General features: G+C 49.4%; 1 long non-coding RNA gene across 1 annotated transcript; it reads left to right on the plus strand.

The window, feature by feature from the left end:
* Positions 1–1,673: 1,673 nt before the first annotated feature.
* On the plus strand, positions 1,674–4,625 carry LOC123833511. Its single transcript, XR_006788283.1, has 3 exons — positions 1,674–1,788; positions 3,773–3,919; positions 4,462–4,625. It is a non-coding gene; the product is annotated as an uncharacterized LOC123833511 (long non-coding RNA).
* Positions 4,626–17,081: the final 12,456 nt, after the last annotated feature.

Here is a 17,081-nt window from a genome sequence, read left to right on the forward strand (position 1 = left end):
GTGGATGTTGAAGGACAGGAGGAGAAGTCAGAATACAGTGGGTGGAGGAGTGAGTGGGGGGTGATGAGGAGAAAGAGGGTGAGGGGAACTCTTTCAATAAATTTGGCTAAAAAAGGCAAGACCAAGCAAGAGACAGCTGGTGAAGGGAGAGAGCAGATCATTTTCGGCCGGGAAAAGCCTGATCTTGCTGCTATGTTGAGAAGGACTCAGTAGAGAGAAAGGTTGTGAGCATAGCGAGTCTGTGCCTCGAGGCTCGGCCAGGCCCTGTGAGGAAGGCAGCCTGCTGGCCTGAGAGGCTGCCCTGCCAAGCCGATCTGCCGCCATGCAGGCCTCAGCTCCTTCCACACTCCTCCAAGGGCTGTGTTGGGCCTTTGTTTTGCAAAGGTAGCCTCAGATGGCAGAAGCGCTGACCCGGGACCTGGCCGGAACCTCCTCTGTCTCCACGGCTTCAGCCTGTATTTAGCAGCAGGAAGCTTTCCTTGGGTCTGTGCTGCCAACAGTTGCAGCTGTGAAGTAGGGCGGATCGTGAGACTTACCTGGCACTGGTGTGACTCAGTTGAAGCCTCAGGCCTTGGTGCCCAGCCAGAGGGCTGGGCTAATTTAACCAGGGCCTGTGGTCAGGCTGTCACCTAGTGTTGAGTTGGGTGTATAGCAGGAAGGCTGCTACAAGGCACTAATTGTGAATGAGGGATAGGCAAGAAAGATAGAAAACCAAAAAGCCCGTATAGAAGTCAGACTTCAGAGCATCTCACCGTCCTGAACCAGAAAGAGAACGCCTTTCGGGTAATAAAGACAAATGGGAAGTTACCAGTTAGCCTGCAGCCAGAGGCCAAACAAACAAAATGGCACCAAGTTGTAGTTCAAGGGGCACTCCCCCCACCCCCGCACTGTCTCTCATTTGATGCTTTGAGTTAGTTATTGTAATTTTCTCTAATTTACAAATGTGATTTGTCCATGGGAGGTTTAAAATATTTGTTCCTGTCAGTCGCCTCTTAAATGGCAGAGCTGGGATTCGAACTGGGGTTTTCAGACTTTGAGAGGCCAGGTTGGGAAGGTACTGAGTTTCATTTCAGGAGCAATAGCAGCCATCCAGGCAGAAGTAAGCATGAAGTGTGCAGGGTCTGGGCAAAACTGAATGACAAGAGACCTGTGCTGGGAGACCCAGAGGCAGAGAGTGAGGCTGGAGGTGAGAAGCCCCAGCACTGCCCAGGGTGTGAACAGATGGCCACTGGGCTTCAGGAGGGGTTTGCCAGTGAGACAAGGTCCAGCAAGTTCTGCACAGAAGCCAGGACAGGGTCAGCACCAGACAGCAGGGGCCTTGAGGGGGAGGGGCCAAGGGGTAGCGACCGGCTGGTCAATGACAGACCCGGTCAGTGACTGCTTGGCTAGCTAACCAGCAGCTGGAAAGGAGGACCTAAGATTAGAGAAATGCACCAGCAAGTAGATGGGGCCCTAAGAGCAGGCAACACCAGGGGAGTGAGGGCTGGTGCATCTCCTGGTAAGATCACAGGAGAAGAGAACTCAGCCAGCACACCTGCTGGCAGGCACCAACTAGGAAGGGAAAGGAAGGGGCCTCTGAGGACGCTGGCAGGTGGGTAGAACTGCCTTCCATTCAGAGCCTGGGGTGAGAAACAGCACAAATGTTTTCTTTTCACCTACCTGAGCCATGTTGGTAAAGGTGCAGGACCAGCACCCAGGGGCAGGTAGCAGACCCTTGCTGAGAGAAAGAAGGAAGAATTCCAGGTTGCAGGTGCCACCAGGCCAATCTGCATCTTCAAATACGTCAGGGTAAGGACTCTGCATTTGCTACGGCTTTCCACTCCCACCACTTCCTAATTACATCTTTTTGTTTTGCTTTCCTCTTGGTTTCCCAAAGCAAGGTCCTTTTGAAAAAAGTATACATCTGCCCCTTTTTTTAAAAAAGAAGGCAGACTAATTTGTTTCCATGAAGAGCAGGATAACTAAAGGGACAGAACATCTCTTGGGGCCCAAGCCTTAGGGTTCAAGTCAGAAAGTTGGTAAACTGAGTCAGGGAAAGAGGAGCAACTTGGGAAGAAGCCTGGCAACATGGGGTCTGTGCTGATGTCACCGATGATGACAGCACCCCTTGGGGGTCCTGCTCCCCCTCCTCCCAATACCCCCACCGGCCCCTCTCCTTTCCACACACACTCAACATCTCCCTGCTTCTCCGTTCATGATGATGACTAATTAGGCATATAGCAAATTAGATCCTGTTGGTAATCTATCAATAATTTTAACCAGTGCCTGTGTGCCTAAACCTTTGCTATGTCCACTCAGAATGTCTTAAAAACTTCTTTTAAATGAAAATCTAGCTACACAAATAAGATGGACCCATTATGGGAAAGTCAGGGAAGAAGTATAGAGAGGAAAGTATAAATCAGATTGTCTTTTTGGTAAATTAAAAAATAAACAACCTTATCTTTGATGACCTGTGAGTTCCTCCCACTTCTCCCAGCCACTAAAGGGTCCTAGTGCTATGGTGCCTTGGGTGCAGTGAGCACTCATCAATACTTGTGGGGTGGCTGTTCTTGTCTGGTGCCCAGGGAGCTCCAGGCTGCCAGTAAACATTAGATAACAAGGTATGTGGTACCCTGTGGCATAGTGGTTAGGGAGTTGTCTGAATTCCACACAGTCTTGTTTTTTCTAAGTTTCCTGCCATGACAACCAGCTCAACCCTGCAGGAAGTGGCTTTGGAGGGTGCTTCTGGATCACCTGACTGTGAGTCTCTCAATGGCCAGATGATGAGTACCTACTATGTGCCAGGCACTGTGCGGCCTACTGGGGGTGTAAAGATGAAGGCTGTTGGAGACAGGACCCACAAACGTACTGGATTGCCCCCTGACTAATGTGGTGCTGGAGTTACACACAAAACACTGGCAGAGCAGAGAGGGATGGCTGTGAGGAGGAGTCACTTCAGGGAGGCTTCCTGAAAGAGGAGGCCTGAGAGGCAGTGCCATGCAGTAGGTTGGGGGTTTTGGGGCCAGGCAGAGAAAAGAAAAGATATTCTAGACAAAATGAAGAATAAGAGCAGTGACCTGGAGGTATGACGGCAGTAAGTGTGTTCCAGGAACACCAGAAGGTCCTTCCATGGCTTACATTTTGAAATCTGAGCTGCATAGTTAAAGAGGGTGGCTGCGCTTCTCACAGCGTGTGTGAGCAGCAAGCTGTCCTGGACGCGTGGAGGGTCCTCTCCCTCACTCGCCTTCACTTGGTCTCAGGTTTACTGATTTAATGAGCAAAGAACAGCCATGTCTGCTTGTGTTGGCCAGGCCCCCTTCCAGTGCCTCCTTCCCTGGGGCCTGGACAGGTTGTCCAGAGAGATGTGGCTGCCCTTCTCTGGCCTCTCGCTGCACCCTGTCCTTGCTGCGGTCCTGGCCCCTGCACATTGACTGTCTCTATTTCAGGGTCTTTTTTCTCCACTGAGAAAAGTGAAGAAACAGGCAAGAGGTGTGCTTGGTTTGTGCTGCATCCCCAGCATCTGGCACTGCACCTCACATAGAACACACACTCAGAAAATGTTCAGTCCATCCACTTGTTCTGTGAACACATCCCAGTCACCCAGCAGACCCCAGCTCAGTTTTCCCCTTTAACCTCATTAGGGATTACGGTAGGACTTTAACCATTCTGACACAAGGGTCAGGAGGTCCATGGCACAATACATTGTCCTCATAAACCCCAATTAATGCTTGATTGAGAAGGTCACAGTCCAAGCTTATGTAACAAGAACCCATTATTCGATTGATTAAAACAGGTTTTCAGTTGGCGGCTTGACAAGTGCATGCTGCACAGCCTCTCCCACCCCACCTGCAGGGCTAGTACGTGACACATTTGGGTGGCGAATGCTTGGAATGCCTAGAAGATCTGGCTCTAGCCATCGAGCTGCGTGCTGCTGCTACAGGTGACAATTGTGACCTGATTCCTGGGGCCCTTTGCTCCTAGGGTGGGCCTTGGAATCCTGCCCAGTTGCTGAACCAGCTGTTGAACAGCCCCCCAGGGAGTGGGAGAGGATGAGAAGTGTGTCTCCTGGGTCCTGTCCGGTTGCATCACTGACCCCATTTTGGAGCCCTGTCCCATGACTTTTCATACTAATAGTCCACTGAACATTCAGGACATTTTTATAAATTCTTAATTCCAAGTGGGGAGTTTTCTGATAATGCCCTTGCAAGGGTGGATGGATGAATGGATAAACAGAAGGGTGGGATATAAGCATGAACAGATAGTATATCGCCAAATGGGTTAGCAGGTGGGTGGTAGAATATGTGGACAGACGATGCGCGGGAAGTCGGCCTGTGCTTACGGCCATGCCAGAGACGGAGGTCCTGCAGCAGTTGGGGTGCTAGCGCATGCTGCTGCCACAGCATCACCTTAGTTTCTGAAGGCTTGCCATGAATGACCGAAAGGCTGAGCATAAGGAGGTAACACTTCCATTTATTTTTTCAGAAAACAGCAATAAATTGAATGCAAGTATTACTTCTTCAAAGATTTGCTTCTTATCCACACTTTCAAGTATGAAAATGCTTTACCTTCCTGTCTCAAAATTGATGAGGAGGCCCCATCTCCCCACAGAGGAGAGAGCGACAGAACCTGCACACGGAGCACCTTAAGAAAAGTACACCTATAAAAAATCTATGAACAATAAAGCAACCCTGCAAACAGTTCGACAAGTGTCTCCCTCATAAATCCACCGCTCAGAGCGAGGCTTGTTGTTTCGTGTGGCTGTGCTCACCCATGGGAACTGCACACAGCTGCAGCCGCCACCCGCATTCCTGCCCGCTGTAACCTACTTTCCTCGCCTAACATGATGTCACGCGCATTTTCTAGGTTGCTACATAGTCTTTATAATTACTTTAAATAACTGTAAAGTATTCCACTCATTATGAATATTTAGGTTACTTGTTTTGTTTTTCCTTTGATCATTTTCACGAATTAACAAGTGTCAGGTATTTCACCCAGTGCCTGGCAAAATGGGTAGACTTAGTAGGTGCTTTATTTTCTTCCTACCTCTCTCCTTTACATGTGTCTTTACATTTGGGTTTTTGTTAGGATACATTTCTTGGCATAAATATTGAGTTCAAGGGTTTCAATAATTGCATGGCTTTCCACACATATTGCCGTCATGTTGCTTAATTAATTAAAATAATGATGGTATAAATAGCTCCACAGTTACACATATTATCTTATAAAACCCTCCTACCATCTCTAAGGGGTAGCCATTACCCCATTTTAAATGAAAAAGCAGAGGTTCACAAGTTTAAAGTAGTTTGTCCATCATCCATGTCTGTTCTGTTTTCTTCTTTCCTCCCAGGGCCTGGTGCAGTGAGTGGCACAGGGAATAACTCAATAACTATTTGTTAAATAAAGCCCACCAATGGGGGTGTCATGATTCAAACTCGGATCTATTTCACTTCAAAGCCTGTGCTTTTTCCCTTAACACTTGCCAACTGGCTTAGGTCATTCATTGGGGTAGGGGTGGAGAGTTAAAAATGCAGGTGTTGCTATACCTTTCAATGAGGAACTCAGGCTTAGTGAAGCACCTGCTCAGGCTCAGGGTGAACATGTGAGAGCTAATGCTGTGCTGTGGGGGGCAGTTTAGTGGCCCAAGTATAGATACCCTAGGACCGTCCCTGCTTGGCTTGTCCCTGAGCTTGCCCCTGCAGAGCTGTTACATAGTTCCGAGAACAGTGCTATAGGAGAATGGTCCTAAATCCTTGGTGGCTACACTAAATGTAGAGGGTTTGCTGTTGTCTCCTGGTCATGTGACTTGATAATGCTTTTATGGAAATGCTATCCTCATTGCAATCGCTCTCTGAAGTCCAGCTCTATGGGCGGAGGAGGCAGAGGGGCCCCCTGGCCTGAATTCCCTTCGGTTCTATTTTTCCTAGTTTGGGAGGATGCCTCCCAAAGAGCACTGGCCCCAATAGTCCCAAGCAGTCACTTCCTGAGGTCATGTCCTCCTGGCATAAAGCAGGAACCTGTACCCCATTTCTGTTGCTTGGATGTATGTGCTGAGTGCCAGAATGGTTCTTCAGAGACCCTGTAAAGGATAAAGCCTGTCCACTGATGCTTCCTGGCCAGGCAGAGGCAGGAGAGGTCAATGACAGGGCTGGCCTCAGGGTTATGGAGGAGACCCAGTGTGGTAGGGCTTCCTGTGCACTGGGGATTGAAGAGCTGCTTTAAATCCTGACATGTCTGTGGAGAGAGCATGGAGAAATATCAGGAGGGGTTTGTAAGTGGAAACTTAGGAAGTGGTTACATTTAGGAGGTAATAGGGGTGGTTGTCATCAAAGGGATAAGAGGCAGTCACAGAGCTGAGAGATTGGGTGATAAGGGGCCAGGCCTCCCAAGCAGTCCCACTCCCATATACTGAGCACTGGCTACGTGCAGTGCTGCTCAGGCTTGGGAATAAAGTAGTGAATGAGACAGATGTTTGTCCTCGAGAAGGTGCCACAGTCTACCTGGGAGGCAGAAGCCCAGAAAACAGCAGCAACAACAACAACAACTAAACACAGCATAGTAAGTGTCCCATTTGTGAGATGATCTGTGGGCACCTAGAGAAAAGGATGAGATGCCAAGGATCTGCAAACACTTTGAAGAAATAACGTTTGAACTTTGGACGAGGGCTCAACTGGTATAGAAGAACCGGCAGAGCAACCTAGTCCGAGAGAAAAGCCAAGCCCCAGAGGCTCACAAGGACGTGGAGGAATCCAGTCTTTGGAGGGAGGAGGAGGCTTCCAATGGAGGGGATGTCAAAAGTGGCAAAGGCCTGTAAAAGGCTGAGCACGATGGCCAGGTTGTCACCAGAGTCAGTGCAACCTTGAGTGTGTGTGAATGTGCGTGAGTGTGTGTGTGTTGACAGGTCTCAAGCCCCAAGGCAGTGGGGAAAGACTGAGAGGATGTGAATAAGTAGAAGCTCCTCTATCCACTCCTTCAAAAGAGGACTCATTAAGCACCTACCACACGTGAGGCATGCAGAGAAGGGAGGTGAAGGAAAGAGACAAAGACCCCTACCTCACGGAGCTGCCGCTAGCGGGGAGGCAGAAACGCACTGACACACACAGTCACTACAGAAAGCCGTAGGATTAGGAAGGGAGTAAACATGGTAGGCGATGCCTAATGTCGAAGGGATGCTGCTTTAGGTAGCCAGGCCCTTCAGGTCTCCCCAAGAAGGGAACATGTGAATGGAGGCCTAAAGGGTGAGAAAGCACTATAGGAGGAGGGAAACCTGGTGTATTTGAAAAAGAGAGAAGAGGCAAGTGGGGCCTGAGTGTAGTGAGGAGAGAGGGCTAGCAAGGTAGGAAATGATATTCGGTGCTTCTGGATTTAATCCTAAGAGCAAAGAAAAGCCACTGAAGGGTTCTAAGCAGGGAGAAGTTACTCTCATTGTACGTTTTAAAACAAGTAGATGCTGCATGAGCTTGATCTGGGGTAGCTAAGAGGAAGGGCAGAGAGGCCAGCGGGGAGGCTACTGCAGTGGTCCAGGCAGAGAGCAGGGTGGCTTGGACTAAGGCCGTGGAAGAGGAGACCGAGACAAAGTGGGCAGCTTCAAAATGTACCTGGCGATTGAATGAAAAGGACTTGATGTGTGCAGAGTGAGGAAAAGGGGAAAATCAAGGGTGACTCCTAGGTTTGGAGTCTGAGCAAAATGAGAGTAAGCTCTTCAGAAGCGTGGGTCCTGGCTTCTGGACATCTCTCCGGGGGGCATTGCTCCTGCAACATGGCCTGTGGCAGGAGATCTGGGTCCCTCCTCTCAGTTCGGGAGGATCAGAAAGATGACTCTCCCCAAGCCTTCTCTGAGAATGGCCAGGCGGGGGCTGGGGAGTGGAATTTGGCTCCTCCTGGGCCATTGGCTCAAGCTCCTGTAGCCAGGGGGAAATGCAGGCCACTTGAGTTTACCCAGCATGTATTTATTGAGCACTTGTTGTGTGCCAAATGTTGTTCAGGGTGTTAGGGATATAGCAGTGAGTAAAACATCCAGACTGCCTACCCCCATGGAGCTTATGTTATAGCTAGGTACACTAACAACAAGAAAAAGAATAAATAGAGCATATCAAAGAGTTACAAGAGCTGTGGAGGACAGGCAGGGAGGAGGGGAGGCTGCGGAGGCGGGTGGGGGCAGGTGCCTGGGATCGCTTGCCGTCTGCAGAATGTGCAGGGGCTGCTCCAGCAAGCGGTCTCTCTCGGTCTGCGGTGGCCAAGGCGGCACCGCCCCAGCTGGGCCATCAGCCTTCCCACATCATCCCACTGTTTTCTTCTGATGATCGCAAGATGTAATAATCTTGTTTATTTACTTGTTTATTCCTTCAGATGAATTCTGGTGTGATTCCAGATGGTGTCAGTTGGGGGAGGAGGTAGAAATGGGGATGGGATTGTGAAACCTGAAGCATGACCCAAGGTGCTGAGTTCAGCCTGGGAAGGTTCTAGACTTGGATGTTGATTTCAGTCCTGGGTTCAAGTTGTGGAGATTCTTATGACTGGAGACTAGGGAAGTGTACTCGTGGGAGAGCACACTCAAACCCAAAGTGTTTCTCCAAAACCCTGAGGTGAGGGTTTTGGAGGGTCCTGGCTTCTGGACATCTCTCCAGGTGGGCACATTGCTCCTGTAACATGGCCTGTGGCAGGAGAACTGTGCCCTTCCTCTCAGTTTGGGAAGATAAGAAAGATGACTTCCCTGACAAGACTTCTCTGAGAATGGGACTGGGTGAGCTGGGTGGACTCACCCTCTTGGTCCAAGCAGGGATGCAGGAGGACAGGGTTTCCAAACGCTGTTACGTAGTTAAAGCCTGGCTTGCTCCTGATTGAGTGCCAAAATGTCGGAAGAGTTCAAACAGGCAGGACCCCTGCCCCTGCACTGACCTCAATCCCATCCTCTGCTGCAAATTGGAACAGACTTCCTTACCAGCCAGGGAGGAGCATCCTGATTTAGCAACCGAAACTCTAAGCAGGTGTTAATTAGGCCCAGGCAGCTGAGAGATAATCCTATCTTGCCATCATTAAAGGTGAGGTGAGTGTAAGGGGCCCACCCGCTACTCCCTGGCCCCTCTCCAACTTCCAGAGAAGGCTTGGGGGCTGGGACAGGGCTGCCCTGCGGTGGTTGAATGGAAGACCTTGTATACGGAGCAGAGCCCCCTCCCACTCAGTGAGCACAGGGGAGATGGCCCAGCTCAGACCTTGGGAGGAGGCAGGTGTGTGTGTATAGGGACGACGCTGAAAGCCCTGGACACTGGGAGTTGGTCTCAGCAGGCAAGGAAGGGCCTTTCTGGCAGGGAGTGCCACCTGCCCCTGCTCCATCCAGCTGGTCTTATGTGGAGCATTTTCTCTTATCATTTTCTTCTTATCAAAAATACAATAAACACACGCACACAACCTCATATACACATTACTTATCACAGGTGCTTTGGAGGTGGGAAGTGACTTAGAAGAGGTATGATGGCAAGCACGAGACTAGAATTGGGAAGTTAAAGTTATAGGTCTTATTAGTTGATTCTTGGTTATGTGATTGTGACCAGGTTACTTAAACTGTGCTGAAATATCCAGAACTACAAAATGCGTATTTTTAAAAATTCATTTTTATTTTGAACATTTGCTATGAAGAGCTAAGACCATACTTGGCAGTTATATGTGAACTCTGAGCTTCTGGCCTAGTATAAGAGGTAGAGCTATCATTAAGCCATGCTTATGTTCTTCTTAGAGGGGCTTTCTTACAGGAACAGAAGCCGTCAGCCGAGTGTGAGAGGCTCTACACATTAAAAACCCTTTGAAATAGCTTCTGCACAGGCAAAAGGAGGGTTGGGCCAGAGCCCTGCAGAGCCCTCCAGGTGAGAGTGTGATTCTGAGGAGCACACAGCAGGCCGAGGGCCTGGACAGGGTCAGGACAGAGCTCCTGGTGGCCCTCAGGAACCTGGGAGGCCCTGAGCACGGCAGCAGGTGCCAGGGCATGGCCTCTGGCTCAGAAGCCAGCCCCACCTCTTATTAGTCATCGGCTTTTAGGCCAACTTCTTAACATTTTCGGCTCTCAGGTTTCTTCATCTGCAGAGTTGGGATAATTATTTCTCTCTCCTTGTGTTGGGGGTGAGGATGGAGAATGAAACAAGAGAATTATATAAAGTACTTTGCACAGTGGTGGTTGCACATGGGTTGGGGGTGGCGGCTGGCAGGCACAGAGAAGACTTGATCTTCAGGTTCTGATTTTTCAAAACCTTCTCTCTCAACCCTGTCTCTAGGGGGGAAGCTCCGCTTTTCCTGACCGCTGGAGGCTCCACCAGAGCAGACACGGAGGGGGCCAGCTGGCTCAGAATAGGGTAGGACCAAGGGATTACAGAGTGTGGGGCATGGAGGGCCCTCGGGCATCAGCTAGTTTCACTCCTCACACCACGAATGAGGGATCTGAGGCCCCCAGACAAAGTTTCACAGTAAATTGGTGGAGAAGCCTGGATAAGGACCCAGGTGGCCTAATAACTTGTTCTTGAGGGTTGCCTCTGTTGCTGTTGGAGAGCCCTGTCCTATGTGACCTAGGGAGTCCCTCATCCCTGAGGGACAGGCCAGTGGGATGGCCGTGTCCTTCCCGAAGTCCACAGGCTCCCCCTGCTGGGCAAGAGCTGAGGGCAGCCACTGTGAACCCACCCCTGGGTCCTCCTGGGAGGGCTGAGTGCCCTGTGCTCCTGTGCTGCTGGGTGCCCTGACTAGCCATTATGATATGTTTCTAGGGGTTCTGTATTCCAGGCCACTGTACCATTTTAAAAAGACATTTAAATAACTTTTAAAAGTGTTTTTGTGTCTACCCACACAATAACTGTATCAGGTGCAGCTTCACATTCCCTCTAATGCCATTCTCCTCCTGCCTAAGAACTTCCTTTACCACTTCTTACAGTTCAGGTTTGCTGGTTATGAATTCTTTCAGCATTTGAATGTCTTAAAACACCCTTTCTCTGGCCAGATGGCTCAGTTGGTGAGAGCATCATCTCGATATGCCAAGGTTGTGGTTTTGATCCCTGGTCAGAGCTCATACAGAAGTCAACCAATGAATGCATCAATAAGTAGAACAACAAACTGATGTTTCTCTCTCTCTCCCCCCTCTATTTCATTCTCTTTCTCTTTAAAAATCAATAAAAAAAATCAGTATCTTATGTCACCAAAAAAAAGCCCCAATTCTGAGTGGGTCTCCTCTCCAGCACCTGCCCGGCAGACTCCAGCGACCTTGGTCTTTCAGGGGCCCAGCTCCACTTCCTCACATCAGAGCCTGTGTGGGCTCTGCCCCGTTGCCGCCCTGTGCCGCAGCCTGGAACCCTCTCAGGGCCCCGAATGGGGGTAACCCCAGGCTCCCTGCCTTTGCTTCCCGTCTCTCGGAGATCATGTTCCTTTATTGCTTGAGATCCAGTGTTTTGACAACTGTTTGATATATTTTGTCAGATTTTGTGGTTGTTTCAGGTGGGGAGATAAATTCATCCCTGTAACTCCATTCTCATTGGAAGAGGAAGTCTCCGTTTTTTTACTTTTGTTAGCTTTACTGTTATCCTGGTCTTTTTCAAAATCAAAATCTAAAATTGTAACTAGAATTACATATCACTTTAAAATTTCAAATTGAGCAAACATGCCATGTCCCCACGGAACACCCTCCCGAGGCACTGGCTTCCGTCTCTGGTGAGGCCGGGCACCCTCTCTGGTGTTCACCAGTCATGTCTAATCCCTGAGGGCCAGCGTGGGTCCCTCTCTGCTTCCAGAGGCCTTGGCGGACTTTTCTGAGCTGGAGAAGTGAGAGGTGGAGGTGAGATGCTAACAACAGACAGAGAGTGGTGTGGTGGCGGGGGAGAGGAGCTGCCTGTTTCCAGGGCCGATTCCCAGCACCCTGCACCCCAGCCTGACCACCTCCCTGCCCTCCAGGGCTAAAACCTCTGGGCTCCCCTCCACAGAGCCTCTTCATCTGACCTTCCAGCAGATCTGTTTTCTCAGGGACGGGCTTCCTCTGGGCCATTCATTCTGATCAGGGCGTCTTCCCCAGGCATCCTACCTAGAGGGACCTGCTCAAAGAGGAGGAGGAACCACGGCCCCTCTCAGGGGAGTCCTTGTCTGTAGAGGAGAAATGCATGGAGTCTGTGTCCCCATTGGAAATAAAGTATGAGGTATTTTTATTACAGAAGCGAAATGTGGAGATACCCGCATTGTCATAGGCATCTGGAATCGCAGTCACTACCCTGGCTGTGTGGAAGGGCTGACCCCAGGGCTCCAGGACAGAGTGGGGCAATCTGGTGAGGCAGATTCAGTCCCACAGGGGGCTGCTGAGCTGTCCCCAGGCCTAGCCCTGTCTCATGCCCCAGTGATCACAGGCTTCTTGCCTTTAAAGGCAATCATTACAGAGTGCCTGGAGAGCAGGACTCGACCACATCTGACAAGGTGGTAAATTGTGGGGGCAGTGAAATGGACTTTAGGGAAGGGTGGACGGGACAATTAGGCTGCTTTGAGGACACTGTTTTTTTCAGATAATGTCTGTCATCTGCCAGGCCCAGTCCTAGGCTTTCTCCAGTCATTACTCCATGTGTTCCTTATGACAACCATATGTGGTGGGCATCACCCTTTTTCCTTTCACAGCTGAAGACAGTTAGACTCAGTGGGTTTAAGAAAGTTGTTCTGTGGGGCTTGCCCTTCAGAGTCTGGGGAGTAGAACAAGGAAGTTTGCTGGGAGCCCAAGAGAGGGCCCAGAGGATATTTGGTGTGGGAGACACTGGCACCCTCATTCATGCCCCTGGCTGGACGGGCCCTGCTGCATCTGAGGTGTACGCCCTCCACCCTGGAGATGTGGGGTGGGGCTCAACCTGTCACAGTAGTTGCCCCACCAGGGAGATGCCCCACAGGGTGCGGTATGGCCAAGGCAAGAACCTAAAAGTGTAGGATGTGAAGGGGTGAAATATTATTTCAGATTATATGAAATTGTTATTTGGTAGGTAAATAATGGTAGCTTAGCTCTGGCTGGGTGGTTCAGTTGGTTGAAGCGCTGTCACAAGCACCAGAGATTGTGGGTTTGATCCTGGGTCAGGGCACATACTAGGTTGCAGGGTTGAGCCCCGGTTGGGAAGGTCATGTGAGGCATCAATGTTTCTCTCTCTCTCCCCCTTTCTCTCTCTCTCAAATTGATAAACATATCCTTGGGTGAGGATTAAAAAATATGGTGGCTTATAAGCAATTTCATTTGTTTAACGTGTACTCACGGAGAGAAAGCACTAAACCCTCAGTCTTTCCCGTGAAGCACAGATCTAGACAAGTAGCGCTTGATTTTGGCATCTGGAATGCTCTTATGTTTCCAAATACATCTTCAAAAAGCCCCTGTGAAAATCCACATATGTTACCTGGGAGTGGATATACCTAAATGTCCCAGTCAATTGGATTTGTCCAACCATTTTGTCACTTACCCAGGACAACGGTTATAAAATTGGCATTTTGACCGGATGGCGCTGGGAAGCAGGAGCTGCCCGGCAGCCCATGGACGTCAGGCTGACCCAGGATGGGGTGGCTTGGGTCCAGGGTAGAGAAAGAGGTCTGGACCCCAAAGAATCTTGGCTGAGTTATCTTGCCCCCACACTGTACTGTCCAGCCCAGTGTCAGCCGGTGATGTAGGATTCCTTGGTGCTCTGGTGCCCTCTTCAGAGAAAGTCCTGAAATGCATCCTCATGCCTCAGGAAAATGGAACTATTAGAGACCAATTCCAGAGCTTCAAGATGGAAGGGGAAGGGAAACAGTTTTTTCAAATGCACACTTTGTGTAAGCATTATTCTGGCACTCAAAATACCCTAGATCAGTGGCCACTATTATCTCTGTCTGACAGAGGTGTAATCTCAGGTTTGGAGAGATTATGTGATATGTTTAAGACCAAACTCATAACTGTGGTGGTGGTGCTGGGGTTCAAATCCAGATTTGCCCCTCTTGAAAAGACAGAGGTTGACTCTGGGCACCTCCAAGGCAGGGAACCATCTCTACTGATTTCTGAGTCCCCAGAGTGTAGGGGGGCTCATAACGTACCAACCCCAAAGATGCCTGGCCCTGCTTAAACCCTCACCCTCTGACGTTCCTCTCTGGACCCAAACCCCAGCAAGCCTGTGCCTCTCTGCACAGGAGATGAACCTTGGGCCCCAGGTAAGTGTACCCTCCACCCTTCCCTTCTGAACACTATTGACAGCCACCTGGAAACCAGTCTGCCCTGGTGCAGCGCTTCCCTTCCCACCGGGCCTTCTGCAAGGAACCACCTTTCACCTTGGCACCAGCCTTCCCGGTTTGACAGATGAGAAGACTTGATGCTCAGAGATGGAAGGTCCTTCACGCATGCATTCATCCATGGACCAGGAAATATTGCTGAGCTTCTACTCTGTCCCCGTCCATGCTGTTGGCTCTACGGATACAGCAGTGGGCAGAATAGATAAAAGTGTGTGTCGGCGGGGCGGGGGGGCGGGGGTAGGCAGTAAACAATAAACCTAATGAATAAGTAAATGATATAAATTGTTAGAAGGGGGCGTCAGCTACAAAAGTAGAGCAGAATTAGGAGGACTGGGAGTGCAGGGGGTGGGGGTGGAGGGTATGGAGGGTAAGCAGCAATTTAAATGGACTGGTCAGATCTGCTCTGTTGAGAAGCCGAATACTCGAATGAGGTTAAGGAATGAGCCAAGGAGATATCTTGGGTAAGAACATTCTAGGCAGTGGAAGAAGCTGGGGCACAGGCCCTGAGATGAGAGAGTGGCTGACCCATGCCAACATAGCAAGGGGGCCAGTGTGACTGGGAGGGAGGAAGAGAGGAGGAAAGTAATGCAGCTCAGACACCGCCATGTACTGCGTGGCTGTTCCATGCTGGGTCCCAGTAAGCATTTCCACACGCTGATCTTGTCTGCTCCTCTGGGAGAGGGGCCTTATGAGGCCAAACATATGTTGAGAATTGGAGGGAGGCTCAGTGAGAGTGGATGACTTGTCCATGGTTACAGGGCTGGTAAGTCGGGCATTCTGGCTGCAGCCCTTGTTCTCTTCTGCGCCTGTGGCCTTTCTCTACGTGTGCCTCTTCTGTGGGGGAGCAGTCCCTGCCTGTGGCGCCACCGCGCTCCTGGCCAGCCTCTCCTGGTGGCCCGGTGGTCACAGAGGAGGGAGATGTCCCAGGCTCTGCGTGCTGGGCTTTGTACCACACCTAGTCTGCTTCCTTGAACCCCTAGTTGTGCTGTTTCTAGTTCTCTCTTTTCTTGACACTCAGCAGACATTTCTTTATTCTCTGAAACAGAAAGCACAGAAGCTATATTTTTCTGTAAATTGAAAGCAAATACGATGCTTTGTTCACCATGGCTGCTGTTGCCATTCTCGTTTTCTGGGTTGTGGGTACAGAACAGCTTCAGAATACTTTGGATATATGCTGAGGGTGTGTGTGTGTGTGTGTGTGTGTGTGGTGGAGGTGGGGTGAGGGTGGCCCAGGCAGGCACCTGTCTTTGGCTCCTTTTTGGGTTGTGTAATTCGGTAGGGATCTTCCTAGCCAGGCTGCTGACTGTGGAGAAGGGAGGGTGCCGCCTGCTGGTTGTCTGTGCAAACCACGTTTCACCAAGTGACACTCATTTTCCAGGTCAATCTGGAAATGGCCTTGAACCTTCCTACAGGTGGCTCTAGCAAATTAATTCTTCCCTTTCCAGGCTTCCCAAAGTATTTTATATGTCTAGCACCTTTACAGTAACACCATGCTAATGTCCCTTTGTCATTACTTGTGTTGGTATGTGTTAGGAACAATATTCTCTACCCCTAAGAGGTCTTTCATCTCCTGCTCAACTCTCACAACTTCAAAAATCACAGTCTCAGAAACCATCCCTTATTCTTCCACCCCCCACCCTGTCCTCCGTAGCTCCTGTGATACTTCTACTGACTGTGGTTATTGTGTCCATCACCCCCAGTGTGTCAGCCACTTGAGGAAAGAGAATTAGCATCATTTTACCTTGGATTCCTGATGACCGCACAGGAACCAGGGAGTGGTAAGGTGCTCAGTAACTGTGGGGTGGGGGGGGGGCAACAGACTACAATAGATAGAAAACAGACTGCACTTTGATCTGCAGAGATGTGTGTAGTACATTTAAATAGAAAAAGGATGTCCTCTTTTGGTGGGGCATTTCCAAAGAGTTATTGTACTTAATTTTTTTCATGCTAAATATTGATGCCGTCCACTCAATAGTATCCTTTTTGAAGACTGGTAGGGGTCAAAAATTCATGCAGTATTTCCAAATGGTAAAGTTTTGACTTTTAAGTGGAGGCAGACCATGCACACAGATTCCTCACCAGCTCTTATCTAACTAGTGGAAAAAAAACGTTTTTGTGGCAGCACTTAACAAATGTCACTGTGACTTATTCTTGTGCAGGGGCGACCTCTTGTGGAGAAGCAGCAAATTAAAAACCAAATAAGTTTTAAAAATATTTTTACTCCATAAATAACTAACTGGCCCAACAAGAATTGAGTACTCTACCCTTTCCCCATTATCTGTTTTTAGTGTTAAGTGTAACTTTTTTAAAAAAGATTTTATTAATCCATTTCTAGACAGAGGGGAAGGGAGGGAGGAAGACAGGGAGAGAAACATCAATATGTGGTTGGCTCTCATGTGACCTCTTCTGGGGACCTGGCCTGCAACCCAGGCTTGTGCCCTGGCTGGGAACCTAACTGGAGACCCTTTGGTTCACAGGCCCGTGCTCAATCCACTGAGCCACACCAGCCAGGGTAAACTTTTAAAGAGCAGATCACATAAATATTAAGTGTAAAACAATGCACTTTTACATTTTACTGTGTAATCACCACCTGGGTCAAGATAAAGAACAATTCCGGCCCCTCAGAAAGCTGCCTCTTGCTTCCTTTCGTTCAATACAAAGGCTAACCACTATTTTGAACTCTAGCCCCAGAGACTAGTTTTGCCTGTCCTTGAACTTCATATAAATAGAAATAAATAAGTCACACAGTATATACTATTTCGTATCCATTTTTTCACTCAACATTATATCTGTGAGATTCATCTGTGTTGAGTCTGTTCTCTTTACAGCTGTGTAACAAACACTTCATTTATGAATATACC

Source organism: Phyllostomus hastatus, unplaced genomic scaffold (assembly GCF_019186645.2).
Source record: "Phyllostomus hastatus isolate PE091 unplaced genomic scaffold, TTU_PhHast_1.1 phas_scaffold_216, whole genome shotgun sequence".
In the NCBI taxonomy this organism is placed as follows: Eukaryota; Metazoa; Chordata; class Mammalia; order Chiroptera; family Phyllostomidae; genus Phyllostomus; species Phyllostomus hastatus.